At 45.8% G+C, this 17,464-nt stretch overlaps 1 pseudogene; it reads right to left on the minus strand.

The window, feature by feature from the left end:
• LOC135555827 (retinoic acid receptor alpha-like) overlaps window positions 1-17,464 on the minus strand; it is a 187,040-nt pseudogene that overhangs the window by 96,057 nt on the left and 73,519 nt on the right.

Consider the following 17,464-nt stretch of genomic DNA (forward strand, 5'->3'; position numbering starts at 1 on the left):
TACAGTGTGTGCAAATGTAGAAGAATAGGGAGGTAGGCAATAAATAGGCCATAGAGGCAAAAATAATTACAATTTAGCATTAACACTGGAGTGATAGATGTGCAGATGACGATGTGCAAGTAGAGATACCGAGGTGCAAAAGAGCAAGAGGGTAAGTAATAATATGGGGATGAGGTAGTTGGGTGTGCTATTTACAGATTGGCTGTGTACAGGTACAGTGATCGGTAAGCTGCTCAGACAGCTGATGCTTAAAGTTAGAGAGGGAGATATAAGACTCCAGTTTCAGAGATTTTTGCAATTCGTTCCAGTCATTGGCAGCAGAGAACTGGAAGGAAAGGCGGCCAAAGGAAGTATTGGCTTTGGGGACGACCAGTGCAATGTACCTGCTGGAGCGCATGCAACGGGTGGGTGTTGCTGTGGTGACCAGTGAGCTGAGATAAGGCGGGGCTTTACCTAGTAAAGAATCATAGATGGCCTGGAGCCAGTAGGTTGGGCGACGGATATGTAGTGAGGGCCAGCCAGCGTGGGCATACAGGTCGCAGTGGTGGGTAGTACATGGGGCTTTGGTGATAAAACGGATGGCACTGTGATAGACTACATCCAGTTTGCAGAGTAGAGTGTTGGAGGCTACTAAATTACATCGCCAAAGTCAAGGATCGGTAGGATAGTCGGTTTTACGAGGGTATGTTTGGCGGCATGATTGAAGGAGGAAATGGGAAGCTGATTCAAGATTTAATTTTGGATTGGAGATGCTTAATATGAGTCTGGAAGGAGAGTTTACAGTCGAGACAGACACCTAGGTATTTGTAGTTGTCCACATATTCTAGGTCAGAACCGTCCAGAGTAGTGATGCTAGTTGGGCGGGCGGGTGCAGTTAGCGATCGGTTGAAGAGCATGCATTTAGTTTTACTAGCATTTAAGAGGAGTTGAAGGCCACGGAAAGAGTGTTGTATGGCGTTAAAACTCGTTTGGAGGTTTGTTAACGCAGTGTCCAAAGAAAGGCCAGATATATAGAGAATGGTGTCGTCTGCGTAGAGGTGGATCAGAGAATCACCAGCTGCAAGAGCGACATCAATGACATATACAGAGAAAAGAGTCGGCCCGATAATTGAACCCTGTGGCACCCCCATAGAGACTGCCAGAGGTCCGAACAGGCTGACATCCACAATTTCACATATTCTTGAGTAATACGTTTTAGGTGTGGTTTATGCAGAGGGTGTGAATCTGTGATATGTCCTTGAGGTGGCATACTTATGGGAAATACATTTAGCATGTGGAACAAACTTTCTATGGACAGAGTAAAGAGGCTTTGAGTGACGGGTCTTTTCAACAACATGTCAAAAGGAGACAAGAGGGGAAAAACATACTCCATCTTCTCTTCACACACACACACACACAACTTTGCCTCATGCTATGTCTTCAAATGATAACGCACGTCTCTATGTAGGATACGCCATGCTGCTTCTCATCACCCTCTCCCCCCTCAGTGCTTCCTCAAACACAGCATGCGGGCTGTGTATGTCGCAGCCCCCCCCCCTCCATCCCCTGCCAGCTCCTCTCATCTCCGGTGAGCCCCCGTCTTGCATGACAGCTCACCCAGGCCATCTCTGAGCGTGGAGGGGGGCTGTGTAATAATTAGCCCCTGGTGGCGAGGGAGGGCTGTTTGTCAGCTAACACTATGCAGGAGCACAGCACCAAGAGAGGAGCATGCTCAACAGCCAGCCAGGCAGACAGAAGAACATACTCCCGTCTCCGCGCTCACACACGGAGGCAGGGAGCCCCTCTGCTCTGACAGGCTGCTGTACTCCAGGCTCCCCTCTCTCTGTCTGTCTGTCTGTAGTAGCCTCCCGACTGAATGGAAGCCACGATGGGGAGACATGGTGGGTGGAGGGACAGAGCTGCTTTGCATTTTTTTCCCCATACAGACATAGGAGGAGAGGGAAAGGAGTGGTGATGGGGCCGGAATGTCACCCAGCAAGGCATGCTGGGACAGAGCGGATGTAATCTTGGCTATGATTGGACAGTTAATTGGTAGAATGGGTAATCACCAACAAACTAACATGGTCCAACCACACAAAGACAGTTGTGAAGAGGGCACAACAAAACCTATTCCACCTCATGAGACTGAAAAGATTTGGCATGGTCCTCAGATCCTCAAAAGGTTTAACAGCTGCACCATTGAGAGCATCCTGACGGGTTGGCAACTCCTCGGCCTCCGACCACAAGGCACCAGCCACCTTAGTCATAGACTGTTCTCTCTGCTACCGCACGGCAAGTGGTATCGGAGCTCCAAGTCTAGGACCAAGAGGCTTCTAAACAGCTTCTACCACCAAGCCATAACACTCCTGAACATCTAATCAAATGGCTACCCAGACTATTTACATTGCCCCCCCCCCCCCGCTAAAACTGCTGCTACTCTCTGTTATTATCTATGCATTGTCACTTTAATAACTATCCCTCTATGTTTCATATTACCTCAATAACCTCAACTAACCGGTACCCCCACACGTCGACTCTGTACTGGTACCCCCTGCATATAGCCTTGCTATTGATATTTTACTGCCGCTCTTTAATTAGTTGTTCATTTTTGGAGGGTATTTTTCTAAAAACTGCATTTCTGGTTAAGGGCCTGTGAGTAAACATTTCACCGTAAGGTCTACACCTGTTGTATTCTGCGCATGTGACAAATACCGTCACAACTGCTACAGTCGGAGCAACCACCCCTTATTGTCGCTCTTCACAAATCAGATGCACAGACAGACACACAGCGACGCATGAAAACACACAGATCCGGAGAGAGCGCCCACCTGCCAGTTCAAGTGAGGACACACACACACACACACACACACACACACACACACACACACACACACACGGCATTTTGCCCAGGAACATTCCATTGGTTATTCAAAGCTGCCTCATTTAGATCAGACCAACCCGCTCGCTCAGTTCGACACATCGCCGCATGACAACTGGCAAGGATCCAGATCGCCAGGAGCAACTAGTCAAGGCTATGTTCCACACCAACCAAACCTCTAATGTGGAATCCAGTTCTATATAGACCACTCCACTTTGATCTGGTTAAGTCATTTAGCATGACAGCCATATATGCGTGACACAGGAGATGCTGGAAATTATTCAGAATACACAGCACAACAACCCTGTTAAAACTTGTGCAGCTCATGTTTAACCTCCTGCGTTTTTCCTGAATTGATCCAACTTTATGTCAAACTTCAAATGCTGATTTTGGTACAAATATAGGATGGATCAAGTCAGTCTGTGCGCCAGAGTCAACCAACCAAGCACAAGAAAAAATGTTCAGCCATTCAGCAGTACCTGATAACCTTCTAATCAACCACTAATGTCCACATACACCAACAACAGAATACTGCAGTGTGATTGGGTACTTACTGGCTGGCGATGGGGTGCTGTATCCACTGATGGGCAGTCCGGACAGGGTGGGTGGGGACAGCCCCCCCAGCATGTGGGGGAAGAAGTAGGAGTAGTGAGGCATGGCGAATCCCCCCACAGAGACAGTGGGGCCCCCTGCACTCCCTGGCCCCCCCGGGGGGTGGCAGGGGTTACCCTTGCCCGCCATGTTCTGCTCGGCAGACCTTGAGCCGAGTCCAAAGAGTCTCCTGTAGGTATCCGTGGTGACGGCGTTCTACATCCCTAACCTCACCCGCCGATGACGACGTAATCCAACGAATTAAGAAGTGGTGGTGGTGGTGGGTGACGGTGGACAACAACGATGTGTGTGTGTGTATTTGTGTCGGTGTGTGAAATGGAGCTGTTGGGTTACGTCGATGTTCCCGGTGGATGCTTCAGAGAAACTTTGAATCCAAGGGCATATAGGCTATTTTCTTCCAAAGGCTGGTCTTCTGCCTTGATATGAAGAGTGTCCTAGAGGTAGAGTAGGCCACTAAGCTTTATATCTTCAATGAAACACCAATTACATAATATACTAAGGGAGGTCGCTAGGCAGAATCATCTGGCACCAATGGACTCCAGATCCCTTGTTCGGGATTGGATAGACTTCTCAGGCCTGGGGGGGGGGGGGATTGGATGAGAACAGCTTTTCTCTCTCCAGTGACTCAGCAGAGCTCGCACAACAACACGACGGAGCGGCGGAGGAGGAGGAGGATTGTTATGACGATGGCTGGTTTTAGTTGTCACTGTAACATGTCTTGCGCCCCAGGTCAACCGCTATCGCCGGCGGTGACTCACTTTGAGTCTCGGCAACACACCTGTGGCAGAATGGCAATCTTCTTTCCTTCAGAAACAGAGACAGACAGACAGACAGCGAGAGAAGGAGACAAGAGTTAGATAGAGATTCACTCACTGCTGCACATTCAGAGACAGAGAGAGACAGGGGTTCAAATGCATATTCAGTGGGGTGGCGTTGATTTTTGCCCGGGTTCATCTCTATGCTATGTAGACAGCGTGGGAAAACAGAGCCCGGGTTCCTCTCTAGCGATCTTGTTAAAGCGAATGTTTTCAACGAGGAGGACGGCTCCCCTTCTCTCTCCCCCGCTGTCTCCCCGGCCTCCCTCCTGCCCTTGCGGGGTGAATCATCATCAGAGATGCTGAGGCTCATTAATGGAGTCCATCTGAACCTCTCTCTCTCTCCCCTCCTCAAAATAAACAGGAGATGGTGATGAGCTTATGCAACCTGCCAAGCGAGACGGGAGGGAGGGAAGAGTAACCTAGTTCTGCCTTTCAATGCTGATGTTGTACAACATGCCTTATATAAATCTAAAACCTCTCGCTTTGCTACACACTGTAGCAACTAGCTATAATACATGTCTGTATCACCATCCACTAACCACTGACAGCTTCGCTTCCATCTCTTTCACCCATCTGGCATTGACATGTCAAAGGAGGGAAGCGTTTACTGTTCTTCGGAGTCTGGGTTGGAGCTGTCTGAAAGTTGAAAACATCGTTTGAGTGTCTTTTTCTCCCTCCCGGTCTATCATGTCTGTCTGCAGCTGTCTGAGAGGCATTTGTTCTGCCCTGGCCCCGGCAAGGGCCCGTTTTTTTTATAGGGTCAGGGGCCTCGTTTTTAACTGCCGGGACTTTTATAGATCTCCTGCAAAGTGCTGCTCCCGCCGCCGACAGGAGTGTGCGTGAGTGTGAGTGTGGGCGCATGCGTGTGTGTGATCTCCTGCAAAGTGTTTCACCAGCATCAGACCCCCGCTTTGTGAAGTCAGCCCCCACACACACACACACACGGCAGGCACAGGGCCCTGGGCCGCCATCGTAAAACAGCCAAACACCACTGGGTTTTCAGACATGTTTGTGTTTGACGGGGGAGGGGGGGGATGAAAAGGCCTTTTAGAGAGACTTGGTGAAGGTCTGGGATAAAAACAAGACTGCTGTGAAAAGTGCACCAGAGCATTACTATCAAAACTCTAAAACATGACGTAGAAACCTTTATAGGAACAGAAACATGACGAAGAACCCTTATAGGAACAGAAACATGACGAAGAACCCTTATAGGAACAGAAACATGACGAAGAACCCTTATAGGAACAGAAACATGACGAAGAACCCTTATAGGAACAGAAACATGACGAAGAACCCTTATAGGAACAGAAACATGACGAAGAACCCTTATAGGAACAGAAACATGACGAAGAACCCTTATAGGAACAGAAACATGACGAAGAACCCTTATAGGAACAGAAACATGACGAAGAACCCTTATAGGAACAGAAACATGACGAAGAACCCTTATAGGAACAGAAACATGACGAAGAACCCTTATAGGAACAGAAACATGACGAAGTACCCTTATAGGAACAGAAACATGACGAAGAACCCTTATAGGAACAGAAACATGACGAAGAACCCTTATAGGAACAGAAACATGACGAAGAACCCTTATAGGAACAGAAACATGACGAAGAACCCTTATAGGAACAGAAACATGATGAAGAACCCTTATAGGGACAGAAACATGACGAAGAACCCTTATAGGAACAGAAACATGACGAAGAACCCTTATAGGAACAGAAACATGACGAAGAACCCTTATAGGAACAGAAACATGACGAAGAACCCTTATAGGAACAAAAACATGACGAAGTACCCTTATAGGAACAGAAACATGACGAAGAACCCTTATAGGGACAGAAACATGACGAAGAACCCTTATAGGAACAGAAACATGACGAAGAACCCTTATAGGAACAGAACAGGAAAACAGAACAAGATGCAGTTAATTCAGACCACGTATTACTTTCCAGCAGCTCCTGTATTAGGTATATACACGACTCTCATGTTCAAATTATTCAAATATCCATTAATCTAGCCATCCATATACCAACCCACCCATTCGTCCTTCCCTGAGAAGGAATACCATACATCAAGAATGGCTACATCCCGCTTGCCGCTCAGATCCCACCTGGGAATTACCCTGAGCTTTAGCACAATGCACTGGGTAGAACACGTTCAAAGGATACAGAGGGAGAGAGAGTGATGGCGAGGGGGAAAGAGAGACAGGGGGAAAGAGAGACAGGGAGCGGGGGAGGAGGGCTAGATCAAAGCGAGAGGAAGCGGATGAAGATACCTTGTTGTGCTCGCCGCTTTCAATCTCGCTCATACATTATTAAAACACCCGACTAAGTAGGTTAAACCCCATAGGTCCCCTTTACATAGCCATGCACTCGTTCATTTAATCATGGGCATGTGTGTATACCAGTGCATCAGTGTGTATGTGTGTGTGTGTGTGTGTGTGTGTGTGTGTGTGTGTGTGTGTGTGTGTCAGTGTATTTCTATCAGTGTGTAAGAGAGGAGAAAGAGAGAAACAGAGACAGCTATATTGAGAGAGGAGAAAAAGAGAGGAGAGAGAGAGAGAGAACAGAGACTGCTATATTGAGAGAGGAAAGAGAGAGAAACAGAGAGAAACAGAGACAGCTATATTGAGAGGAGAGAGAGAGAGAGAGAAACAGACGGCTATATTGAGAGGAAAAGGCGTGGCCACACGAGAGGCATAAGCCAGTGTATACATAAAGAAGTGGGAGTTCATAGATATATGCATCTCTATACATCTACAGTATGTGACCAACACTGGCTGCATCAGTATGCATGAACCTGACAGTAGTAGGAAGAGAGAAGAGAAGAAGAGAAGAGAAGAAAAGAGAAAAGAGAAGAGAAGAGAGAAAAGAGAAGAGAGGAAAGAGAGAGAGAAGAGAAAAGAGAGAGAAGAAAAGAGGAGAAGAGGAGAGAAAAGAAGAAGAGAGAAGAAGAGGAGAAGGGAAGAGGAGCAGAGGAGAGAAAAGAGAAGGGAGTGTGTCTGTACATCCTTGACAAACTACTTGATCTTCCAGTATGAATATATTTGTGGGCATATATTACATGCTGCGACCAAACCCTTTGATCAGTATGTCAGTTACTTCACAGAGGAGAGACAACATGGAACAGCGGGTGCAGAATAAAATGGAAAATGGAGTATAGTGGAGGTCTTAAGGACAAGACACACCATAACGAACATTGTGCGTGAGTATTAAATCACCCACTGGGTGTCGACGAATTGGTGGAGACTCAAGGATATTCCTGCTAATATGTAGAATTATCGGGAAATAAACGGAAAATGAAATACTGGATGCACACATGTCGAATATGTATCTAACTCACACATATAAGATGAATGTACATGTTTGTCAACACACCATGGAACGCGCATGTGTGTGTTGACCCAGACACCTGCGCGGGCAGGTACATACTCACACATACAGTCAGGTGACACACTTGATAAAGATGAGCAAATATGTATCAAATAATTCAAATACTGAGCTATATTGTACGCTCAATAAAATTAGAAAATGAAATGATTTTATGCAAACAATTGCTCAGAGAAAAGAGATTTTGCTTAACAAGTAATACGGTTTTTCTCAAAAAGGTAGTGGTCAAAATTATTGTTTTCAATACCTTTCAATATCTCACCTTGCTGGGATAAAGGACACGGAGTTGGAGAACACGTTGGGAGGGATCTCTAGGCCATTCCTCCATACAAAATCCTTCTAGATTCTGCGCTGATGGACGGCCCTCTTCAATTCAATCCACAGGTTTTCAATTGGTATCAATTCCAGAGACTGAGATGGCCAACGCAAAAAATTTGGATTTTGTGACCATTGAACAATTTCTTTGTGGATTTTGACGTGTGTTTGGGGTTGTCGTCTTGCTGGAAGATCCACTTGCTGCCAAGTGTCAGCCTCCTGTCAGAGACAAACAGGTATTTGGCTCAAATACCGATACTGGGTAAAGTTATTGACCTTAATAACAGCCGCAGAACCAGTGGAAGCAAAATAGTCCCGTAACATCAAAGATTTACCACCATATTTTACAGTAGGTACAGGGTTCTTTTCTGTTCATGCGTTCTCATTTCGACGCCAGACCCAACACGGGTGGGCGTGGCCAAAAGAGCTCTATGTTCATGTCATCTGACCAAAACACAGATTCCAATCCAAGTGCCAATGCTGTTTATCAAACTCCAGGCATTTACATTTGTTGTTGGATGACATGAATACATGAATACCTTGAATTGGTTTGAATTTGAAACCAAGTGAATTGCTTTGAAACCTTGAATTGGTTTGAATTGAGAAGTCCAAAGGATCTGAAAGGATTCTGTTTGGATGAATGGTCGAAGATCCCTCCCGACGTGTTCTCCAACTCGGTAAACATTTTTAGAAAACGGCCCAGTGTCGTTATCCTCGCAAGGAGAGGTATTTGAAAAGTATTTAAAATAGGGGTGTCGATCATTTTGACCCTTATCTTTCAGGGGGGGGGACACAAAAAGTAGGATTTGTTTCTTTGAGTATAGAGTACAGCTGAATATTTGAACAATTTATTTTTATACAGTCATTTCTGCTCATCTTTATCACGGGTGTCAATCTCTTCAGACCCCACTGTATATGCAAACCACTGACACTAGAGATTGACACAGGACAGCTGCAGGTCTAGCAGGGCCCGCTGGATTCAGGCAGGAATGGGGATGAAGTTCTAGAGTCAAATTCGGGACAGGACAGGATCGACATTCCACAGGAACAGGCAGCAGCCCCAAGATAGTTTACTTAATATAAATAAATCCCCCCCCTCCCATCGGCGCACTTTCGCGCCTCGCTCCAGTTGGAGCCAGTCACTACTTTCCTCAGATGCACACAGAGATATACACATGTCCATAAATTCATCCGACTCTGGGTAAGTGGAAGGGCTGCCTTCACTGCCAAAATGTAGGGATGTGGTTGTTATCAGCGATGTGCACTATGCAGGCAACTGTCTCGTGAGTGCTGAGCAGCAGGTTACACCCACGCAGAGTCAGATGAGAAGCTAAGGAAGGAATTTATTTATGATTTCTGCAGCCTACACATTTTTATCTGGATGAACAGGAAAGTTCTGGGGTTATAGAACTCAGGATCAGGACAGTAAGGGGGGGGGGGATTGACGGGACCCTGCAGAAATAGGTAACTAATACCCGGTACTGACACACTCATCACCACTAATAGTAGCCGCTACAGTTATCAGTGAGCATTAACTCACAGCCAGTCTGAATTCAGTAGTGACTCACTGACTCACATCCATTAGGGGCAGTGGCCCTAGCCCAGTCTAGAGCGTTGGGCCAGTAACTGAAAGGTTGCCAGATCGAATCCCAGAGCTGACAAGGTAAAAATCTGTCATTCTGCCCCTGGACAAGGCAGTTAAACCACTGTTAAATAAAAATAAAATAAAAAAATGAACTCAGAGTAGAGGTCTTCACGGGTCTAAAAAGTTGGGAAATAGATCCGTGAATTTCCCACCTGACTCGATATTTATAAATAAACGAGACCCATATAAGAAAATCAGTCAATTGAAATGAATGAATTAGGCCCTAATCTATGGATTTCACATGACTTGAAATCAGATATGCATCTGATGGTCACAGATACCTTAAAAAAATAGGTAGAGGCGTGGATCAGGAAACCAGTCAGTATCTGGTGTGACCACCACTTGCCTCATGCAGCGCAACACATCCTCCCATAGAGTTGATCAGGCTGCTTCACTCCTCTTCAATGGCTGTGCGAAGTTGCTGGATATTGGCGGGAAGTGGAACATGCTGTCGTACATGTCGATCCAGAGCATCCCAAACATGCTCAATGGCTGATATGTCTGGTGAGTATGCAGGCCATGGAAGAACTGGGACATTTTCAGCTTCCAGGAATCGTGTACAGATCCTTGTGTATTATCATGCTCATGGAGGGGATGGCAGTGGATGAATGGCGCAACAATGGACCTCAGGATCTCGTCATGGTATCTCTGTGCATACAAATTGCCATCAATAAATTGCAATTGTGTTCTTTGTCCGTAGTTTATGCCTGCCCATAACATAATCCCGCCACCACCATAGAGCACTCTGCCAAATTCTCTAAAACGACATTGGAGGCGGCTTATGATAGAGAAATGAACATTCAATTCTCTGGCAACATCTTTGGTGGACATTGATGCAGTGAGCATGCCTGTTGCATGCTCCCTCAACTTGAGACATCTGTGGGATTGTATTGTGTGACAAAACTGCACATTTTAGAGTGGCCTTTTATTGTCCACAGCACAAGGTGCACCTGTGTAATGATCATGCAGTTTAATCAGCTTCTTGATATACCACACCTGTCAGGTGGATGGATTATCAGATTGTTGCACAAAATTTGAGAGAAATAAGCTTTAAGTGCATATGGGGAATTTCTGGGATCTTTTATTTCAGCTCATGAAACATGGGACCAACACTTTACATGTTGCATTTATTTATTTTGTTCAGTGTGTATAGCTAGTGCAAATCTGACTCACTCTGCAGCATCTCTTCTATCCTCCCTCTGTAACCCTCCGTTGTCCATCTATAAACCACTGCTAATAGACATGGCTTCCAATAGTGCCTATACTTTATGAAACGTATGGCTGGAATTGTGTTCCATTGGAAGAGAGGGGTCATGGTGTGTATGTACGTGTGCTGGCATAATTGTGTGTGTGTGTGTGTGTGTGTGTGTGTGTGGAGGCAGAGTGGTGGGTTATTAATATCGCAGGATAGCTAGGCTGTTTAGCTAGTGCTCCACTCTATCTACAGTAGGCTGTAAACCCACTTCCTCTGACTCGTGAGGACAGAGATCCAGTGAGTGCTGGAGATCTCCCATGTACACACACACACACACACACCCCCACACACACGTGCACCAATATGCATACCCACATACACACGTGCACCAACATGCATACCCACACAAACGATGCACACATTACAAACACAAAGACAGACCCATTTTCCTTTAGGCCCACATACATCAAATATGACCATCCAAGTAGACAAAATCACAGTCCAAAACAGTCTGTATGCACAGACAACTAAACACATTCCACACTCATACATAGAACGTATACGCATGGACAAAACATTTGAGGCATGTAAATAGTATAAACTCGCTCAAAAACACACACACACACACACTGATTTAAACACACGCACATGGCAGTCAGCATGCATAGATAGGACTCATCAGCTGATGTGTCAGGAAAAAAACCATAGACAGCAGTGTTTTAGACTCAACTGAAATGAGTCAGCACAGTGTTCCCTAAAGCATGGTGCATTGAGTAACGTGTCTGTTTGGCCAGCACAATGGGGTTTGGCCAGCACACAACTCCTCTATAGGAAGGAGGACGTGGAGAGGAATGGTGATTCCAGGTATTTTCTATTCACTTATATCACACGATAACGACTGATCTAGTGCCAATCATAGTAGAAAGGTTTCTCAAAACGGTGGATCACAGATAAACTGTAAGATCTGATACATTGGTTTGGGAACCACTGTAGAAGAGCAAAGGATTGGACTCTCTTTAGGGCCATTGTCTATCCCCTCCCAAAAAACGAACTCCCCCTCTCTCTTGTTTTAGGCATTCAAGTGTGGCCTGGAGTGGTATTTGAACCCAAAATAATAATCTGTAGTTTGCCCACCACTGATTTGGAGGAAAAGACATAGACAAAGCTTCAGTGTAAAGGAAGTGGCCTATAGTGTTAGTAGTGATTTATGAGGTGACTATGTAGGGGCTCTTCATAGGGCCTGAGAGTGGGGAGGCCCCATCTGTCCCTGAGACTGGCGAAGCCACGGGAGTTAGAGGTCATAGGTTAGAGGACGTTGACCCCCCATGATCCCTCACAGACACACCCTTGGCTGTCAGTCACTGCCACAGTCAACAGCTAACACACACACAATCTCTCGCTCACACACACACACACACACACACACACACACACACACACACACACACACACACACACACACACACACACACACACACACACACACACACACACACACAGCCTTTTTCACATATATCCATAATCCAACATGCCTCATGCATATGTACGCAGACACAGTAACACCACTATTCCTATCCTGCTGTACAGTACGTCCCCCTGTAAGTCAACCACCCACTCCTCCATATCCCTCCATTACTATCCTGTAATATCCACTATGCAGTACGTCATCCTCCCACTTCCTCCGTTGCTGTACTATAATCTACAAGCCAATGCTGCTGTTGGTCGCGGTATCACCTACAGTACAGTACAGCCCACTAATGGTTCTGAATGTCAGGCTTAGTGTGACCACCACGTGCTTAGTGGCACGTGAGATGGAGAGGACCCCTGCTGCCAGCTGCTGCTAATGTAGCCTAGTGCTCCAAAGGTAATGTGGCCTAGGGCTCTCCATGTCTCCTCAATGCCTACCAGGCTGAAGGAGCTTTGTTGGCTAATGTATCAAGGCTAGGGGTATGCTGGGCTTACATTATAAGGCTAACGGCCTTCAGTAATGGTTGACAATGGGCTTGATATGGACAATTGTTCGACGCTAGCAGAGCTAAGGAGGCTTACAGGGCTAATACTTTTAACAGAATTCCGGACAAGGACATATTTAATTTTTTATTTTTACCTTTATTTTACTAGGCAAGTCAGTTAAGAACAAATTCTTATTTTCAATGACGGCCTAGGAACAGTGGGTTAACTGCCTGTCCAGGGGCAGAACGACAGATTTTGTACCTTGTCAGCTCGGGGATTTGAACTTGCAACCTTTAGTCCAACGCTCTAACCACTAGTCTACCCTGCTGCCCCTGTTGTAATTGAGGCTAGCAGTGCCAACGCAAAATAAAAACATAACTAGGCTACAGCTAGTAGCGCTAAGGCCACCATTTTACAATTCATCGGGATTCCAAGCTGCAGCGAGGAATAAGTGCTGGGAAGGCTAATACCTACAATACCTTTCTAATACACTGCTAGTGGAGTTAGCAACCCTCGGTGCTAGCAATATTAGCAGGCTAATGGAGGCTAACAAGAAACAGGGGGGGGGAGCTCCGGACACGCTAGCTCGTGCTAACAGTGAAAAGGGAAGAAACAGCAGAAAAAAGGCGATGGGGAGAGCTAGCTAGGCTTCTCATTCTCCATGTGTGAGCGGAGACTGAGGATGTCTTCCTATTCTCTTCATGCCCTCTTCCCTAAGGCTCCATCTTTGATAAAGACATCTTAGGCTTCAGAGGGGCTCTGATATCCTGAAAGAGCAAGAATATGTTTGTGGAGTAAAGGGCAAAAGGCATGTTTTTGCCTGGAGAAAAAAGGTGGAATGAGTATGTATGCCTTTTGTGAGAGATGATGATGATGATGATGATGATGATTATAGTAATGTTGGCAGCACATTGCTGACGGACGGTTACAACATCAAGTGCACATAGCTGTGATAATTTCACGGCGGTGAGACGTGGTGATAATGAAAAGGTAGTGATGTTACGGAGTTTGATTATGACCGTGTGTTTATTTGCATGTCAGTGGCATTTGTATGTCAGTAGCTATGCACTGGTCTATATAATATAAATAGGGCTTTGTCCGTCCGTCCGTCCGTCCGTCCGTCCGTCCGTCCGTCCGTCTGTCTGTGTAAGGTAATGATAATGGTGGTGGTGATGACGATGATACACTGATGTTGTTACTAACCCTGCTCAGATAACCACAGACGACAAGAGGGTTTCCCCCACAAAAAACATAAAAAAGTATCCTTGTTAAAGCACTTTGGTTGTATTTTGTAATTGTTGTCGTGAACCCCTCGTACTTTTCTTTGTTTGCTGTAGCGCGAGGGCTGGACACATAAAGACACACACACACACACACTGACTCCCTGAAACACACACACACACACACACACGTCCTCCACCCTCCGTCCTAAGATGTCCCTTCATTTCTGTGACGAAGCGGAATAACATTAAACTGAGCCAATCGATACTCACACCGACTCTGATGACAAACAACCCATAGGACCCCATCCCCGCTGGTGAGTGTGTGTTAGATGAGAAACAGCAAGACTCTAAAACACACCGGGTAATCCTGCCACCATCGATAATGAAAGCTGTCATTTACACACCCCCCTGTCCCCCACCTCTGAAAAAACACACCCGAACAAACACACACACATAAATACACACTATCAAAGTGGGTGGCCCAACTGTAGATTGTAAATCCAGACAGGAAGTCAAAAAGGGAACTGGGGGAAAATACAACGCCTTTCGCTCTCTCTCTCTCCAACACTATTCCCTCAGCTATAGTTAGCTGCACTGCTCTGTGTAGCTGCTCCAAGCCCAGAAACCTCGGAGGAAGAAAATAGAAATGTGTGGTCATCATACACAGGAGGGAGGGAGGGGTCTTAATGGAAGCAGGAAAGGAGGGAGGGACAGATCAGACGACCCTCCAGTGAACTGCGAGGCGAAAAGTAATTGATTGCGGTGCCTGATGGAGCTGGCTGGTGGGCCCGGACGAGCTTAGCAGATGAGTATCGATTGGTTAATTGATTGATTGGCATCTGTAGGAGAGGAAGGTGGAGGGACGTAATTGGTCTTCATGGAGCCATTTCCTCAGGGCCAGGCCGCAAATGAGAACGGGGTGCACTACGCACACTAACACATGCACGCACACATACTAGGGCTGGGAATTGCCAGGGGACCTCACGATATTCTCACGATATGTATTGCGAATGGATACTGTGAGTGTATTGCAAATCGATGTTCCAAACATATTGCTCATCGTATGTCTGCTGCAGAGGGACAAGAGAGAGAGCCATGAGAAAACAAGTGATCAGTCATGGAAATAAAGGTTCTGGAAATAAATAGGGCTCCCTATTTTAAAAAGAAGATGGAGAACAAGCTATGAAGGAGTTTTGGTGCTGGTACATGAGAACAAGCTATGAAGGAGTTTTGGTGCTGGTACATGAGAACAAGCTATGAAGGAGTTTTGGTGCTGGTACATGAGAACAAGCTATGAAGGAGTTTTGGTGCTGGTACATGAGAACAAGCTATGAAGGAGTTTTGGTGCTGGTACATGAGAACAAGCTATGAAGGAGTTTTGGTGCTGGTAGTTTTGGTGCTGGTACATGAGAACAAGCTATGAAGGAGTTTTGGTGCTGGTACATGAGAACAAGCTATGAAGGAGTTTTGGTGCTGGTACATGAGAACAAGCTATGAAGGAGTTTTGGTGCTGGTACATGAGAACAAGCTATGAAGGAGTTTTGGTGCTGGTACAGCCAACAAGCGAAAAAAAACACTATTGCGATAGTCAAAACAATACAATGCAAACATCGTCAAATATAATATCCCGATTCCCCCCATCACTAACACATACACCCTCACACCCACACACATATGCACAAATAAAACTGCTAAGGTTGGTCCAGCAGAGGTGCTGCTTTTGCCGGTGACCAGCCGAAGCTGCATTCACTGTTTGGACACTGGTGACCATCATAAGCTGGTCACCAACAAAGCCAGCATCAAGTCACATCATGCTGGCTTGCAAAATAATATCAGTTTCTATTGGAATCGAGCCAGAGTGGGGAAATCCACAAATTGGAATTGTCATTCTATTAAATTACAAAAATATTTGTTTAAATTTCTATTACTGGGCTATTCAAAATCAAATAAAAATTCACTATAATTGTAGGCTAACTCTGTAAGCCTCCCTGCACAATCAATGAACTAACAGCATCGCCTTGACCTATACATTCTCTCCCAGACTCATCGATAGAACGTTTGCAGCGTAGCGTAGGGCAACCAGTCCATCCAGCATGCATAATAATACAGGACACTCAAAGGCGGTTGCTTGAATTTATGACATTTTGGAGTACAGGCTGCTTTTTAAATTGTTTTTCTGCCATGCGGTAGGCGATGTATTGTTTCACGGCACAATCATTTTAATTCAGTTTTTTAAATTTTTTTATGCAAAAGCTCTAATATGCCTGTGTGTGTTTTGAATGAATCCTCACCTTAGAAAAGCTCTGTCCATTTCATTCTGCTTTGAAACATCCACAAGTACCATGTTTTCCACTCAGTCACAACCTGTCGTTGACGCTCTTTCTTCAAACTGATCAATCACAGTGAGGCAAAAAAAAAATTTAAAGCACTGTTATGATGATAAGTGTTTGATATTATTTTCGATTGCATTTGGATTAGCGTCAGAGCGGTTCGAGGGGCAGTAGAGCCCAGAGTACCAGGCCATTAGGACCAGTTGGTAGCTAGCGAGTTGGTTACTACCAACGCAGCTCCAGAGTGCATAAAAGGAGACTACTGTGACAACAGTCACGTGGACACACTCATAACCACACACACACACACACACACACACAATTCAACCATAGAAAAAAAGAAAAAGAGAGAGGGGTGTTAAAAACAAAATCTCTCTCCCTCTAGATAGATCCCGCTCGTTCGCCATTAAAAAAAAAGAAGTCTCGATTCATTAGCGACCCTCGCCATGGCGACACTTGGCGATGGACAGAGAGAGAGAAAGATAGAGGTGATGGAGGTAGAGAGCGGTAGAGGGAGGGTAATGGTCCATTCCCAAGCTCAGCAGCCATTAAAGGAGGAAATGAAATGGAATGAAGTGATGCCAGGAGGGCTGGGGCTGAGACAGAGGCCCTTAAAGACTTCACACACACACACACACACACACTCCCCCTCCAGTGGGAAAGACCGAGTATGAGGAGCCATTGGTGTAAGAGCGGAGGGGCACTTCTAGTGGGAGTCTGCTCCATAAAGAGGCTATAAATCTCAGTAATAAAGCTATGAGATCCCCACCATGGAGGAGACTGTCTGGACCAAACACCATATACTCACTGGAGATGAATGATGATGAAGCTGACATTGGACGTATAGGTTGAGGTGAGACAGAGAGACAGACAGACAATGTAGCTATGCACTGGTAACAGACAGACAGACAGGACAATGAAGCTATGCACTGGTAACAGACAGACAGACAGACAGACAGACAGACAGACAGACAGACAGAGTAGCTATGCACTGGTAACAGACAGACAGACAGACAGACAGACAGACAGACAGACAGACAGACAGACAGACAGACAGACAGACAGAGTAGCTATGCACTGGTAACAGACAGACAGACAGACAGACAGACAGACAGACA

Source organism: Oncorhynchus masou, chromosome 15 (assembly GCF_036934945.1).
Source record: "Oncorhynchus masou masou isolate Uvic2021 chromosome 15, UVic_Omas_1.1, whole genome shotgun sequence".
NCBI classification, from domain to species: domain Eukaryota; kingdom Metazoa; phylum Chordata; class Actinopteri; order Salmoniformes; family Salmonidae; genus Oncorhynchus; species Oncorhynchus masou.